The sequence below is a fragment of the Delphinapterus leucas genome, chromosome 8 (genome assembly GCF_059928025.1).
Source record: "Delphinapterus leucas isolate spDelLeu-1000000601 "Yukka" chromosome 8, BTC_Dleu_Yukka2, whole genome shotgun sequence".
NCBI classification, from domain to species: Eukaryota; Metazoa; Chordata; class Mammalia; order Artiodactyla; family Monodontidae; genus Delphinapterus; species Delphinapterus leucas.
In genome coordinates this window covers 69,368,297-69,371,473 of record NC_143136.1, presented here as the reverse complement: position 1 = coordinate 69,371,473, position 3,177 = coordinate 69,368,297, and the positions used below count along the sequence as shown (strand labels likewise).

At 37.0% G+C, this 3,177-nt stretch overlaps 1 non-coding gene across 1 annotated transcript; it reads right to left on the bottom strand.

Annotated features, from left to right (window-relative positions):
• Positions 1 to 1,589: 1,589 nt before the first annotated feature.
• Positions 1,590 to 1,723, bottom strand: LOC115802149 (U11 spliceosomal RNA). Its single transcript, XR_004022549.1, has one exon. It is a non-coding gene; the product is annotated as a U11 spliceosomal RNA (small nuclear RNA).
• Positions 1,724 to 3,177: the final 1,454 nt, after the last annotated feature.

Below are 3,177 nucleotides of genomic sequence, written 5' to 3'. Positions count from 1 at the left end.
ATGTATTTAAAGATGAGTAAGGACTTCCCTGGTGGCGCAGTGGTTAAGAATCCACCTGCCAATGCAGGGGACACAGGTTTGAGCCCTGGTCCGGGAAGATCCCACATGCCACCGAGCAATTAAGCCCATGTACAACAACTACTGAGCTTGCACCCTACAGTCCACACGCTCTAACTACTGAGCCCACACGCCGCAACTACTGAGTCCACATGCTGCAACTACTGAAGCCCGCATGCTCTAGGGCCTGTGTGCCACAACTACTGAGCCCGCGCACCTAGAGCCCGTGCTCGGCAACAAGAGAAGCCACTGCAATGAAAAGCCCACCCACAGCAATGAAGAGCAGCCCGGCTTGCTGCAGCTAGAGAAAGCGCGCGCGCAGCAACAAAGACCAAACGGAGCCCCCCCCCAAAAAATTTAATTAAAAAAAAATGAGTAAGACTCAGGTACAGCCCTTGCCCTTAATGAGCTATAGTGACACCTTAGCAGGTTCATAGTAAGTTTGACGGTGAAAAGTTTTGCAGATTAATTTGTTGTTTTGATTTTAAATTCCCAAACTAGAGTGGGGGAAGTATGTCTGTGTGGGGATATATAATTATTTTAATAAATCCATTTTCTTTGAATAATAGTCCACCTAATCTAAAGAATATGGTAATTTATTTTGAATATCCTTAAAAGTAGGAGGAAACATTGCATAGACAGATGTCTCAAAGATGCCTCAAATCATGAGCAAAATTATCTTTATATTATGGGAAGCAAGTATTTAAAAGTGTATGCATTGTACAAAGTATTAGATTTCAACCTTCAAACTCTGCATCATCTTGTGAAAAGAATTTTAAATTATTTTGATAAGACATATATATGTGCAGAAAAAACACGGAGTGCTTTAATTGACACTTTCTTCTGCAAAGACACCATATATTCAAGAATTTTGCACTTCCTTTTTTCTTAACATAACAAGACATATCTCAGCTACATACCCAAGAGATATCTAGAGACTAATTAGGGTGTAGAGTGAATACTGGTGGAAACAAAATGAACATTTCCTAACGTAACTTAAGCATTAAGAGCCAGAGAATTTAAGGAACTAGATTCCAGAGTAATAGACAATTTCTAAAGAACTCAGTTACAAGACCACAATTAAAGAGCTCTATAATAAAGAATCCTAATGAATCATCTGAAGGAAAATCAATGTGAAGAGTCAGCTGTGAATTGAATATAAGTTGATAAATAAAATTACATCTTCCAAGATCTCTTCCTAATTATCAATCTGTTACAGAAAACAGGTGGGGTTTTTGATATTCAAATAGCTTCATAAGTTATTAAAAATTACAAAGGACATATTAATTCCCTAGCGAAACAGTTTTACATTAAAAAGCATTCTGAAAATTGGCTTATTGCCTTAACTGTGGGATCTGTTTCTGTGGTTAATTAACATGACATTTGATTCTTTTTTTTTTTGGTCATCAAAAAATTTATTGCTAGAGCTCTAGAAATTACAAAACCTGTGACAATACGCATGTTTGGAAAAACTCTACATTACCATTCTAGCTGACTGGAAAAAAACACTCTGCTTTTCCAGACTAAAAACCAGGGGCACCAGGACCAACGATCACCAGCTGCCCAGGTACCAAAAAATTATGCTTCTGAGATCTCTCGATGTTGATTCCAGACGAAGAGCAAATGATCTACCTTACGTGTGCCACTCTCGACAGAAGCCCTTTTTGACATTTGATTTTTACTAATAAAAAATAACTCACACAATGCTTTTTAAGATTATTATAATTTGAGGTTATTTACTTAGGTTCATATAGACATCATTTTAGGGACATTTATAAGAAGTGTCTTTAAAATAAATTTTCCCCTCATATACTACAGAATAATTTTGGAAATAAATATAAAGAAGAGTCAAAATTAAGTTATTCATCCTCCTGCATGCCCACAACCAAGTGAGGTCTGTGATGGGGGCAGTGATCAAGGGACACTTCTAGTGTATGTGCCACCCAGGTACTCTGCTCCACAGCAGCTGCGCTGTGACTGTTTTTTCCCCTCGCAGTACTTGAGCTGGGTTTTACTCTTTCCAGTTCGTTCTCCCATCTCTCTACCAATACGGCAGTGCTCTTGATCTGAATCACTTGCCTACATTCTGTGAATTTTTGCAAAGGCTTTAACTCTCTCCTTTCTTCTGCCTCTCTGTCTGCCTCCTCCAGAACTACAGTGAAACCCAGTTCAGGTGACAATCAGAAGAATCCCACTTTCTCCCTCAAGTTGCAATTACCCCTTGCAGCATAATGCACTAGGTATTCCACCTACTATGGGCTATGGTACAAATGTACGCTTTGAGTCCAAAATCAAAAATCTGAAAAAAAAACACATGTCAAACTATATTAATTAGAGAGTAAACTGATCACAAATTGCAATGTGGAAGGTATGGTTAAAAATAAAATATGCCTTTTTAAAAATTTTACTCAAACTTGAGTACCATTTTATGTGCCCCACTTTTATGTGTCCTACTCAAATCTGGTGTTTTTAAAAAAATAAAGTTCACTTTGAAATTCTTATATCCAAAGCTCTGTTAAAGGAACCATTTTTATAGATGTTGTGAGGTCTTGTGAGTTATTTTAGATAAATTTTAGTCTGTACACAGCCTAAAATAAATAAGTGAAAGAAGTAAATAGTGTTGGGGTAGGAAATTTACAAATAAGAATAAAAATAGGTATGCAGAGATGCATTTTGGGGGAATTCATACCCAGCCCTAAACTTTTTCTTTTTGCTTTGATCCACTAAAGGGAGGTGCAAGGGAATAAGAATAAAGAATCAAGTTCTGATATAAACCTAAAATACAAAATAGAGCCTTTTCTTAAAAGAGTTGTACCAGTGTAAAAGAATAAATAGATGGTCTACCGGTGGGAAAGGCGTAAAAACCTTTTGATGTCAAATGGTTTAGAAGTCATGGAACGATAGCATTTTAGAACTCATCAGATTCAGGCTCTTCAGTTAACAGATGAGGGATCTGAGCCAGAACATTGAAGGAACGAGACTCCAGAGTAATGAACAATTTTTAAAGAACTCAATTATAAGACCACACTTAAAGAGTTCCATATTAAAGAATAGTAATGAATCGTTTGGAGAAAAATCAATGTGAGTCAGCTGTGATTAGTAATGGCAGAATTAGTAATA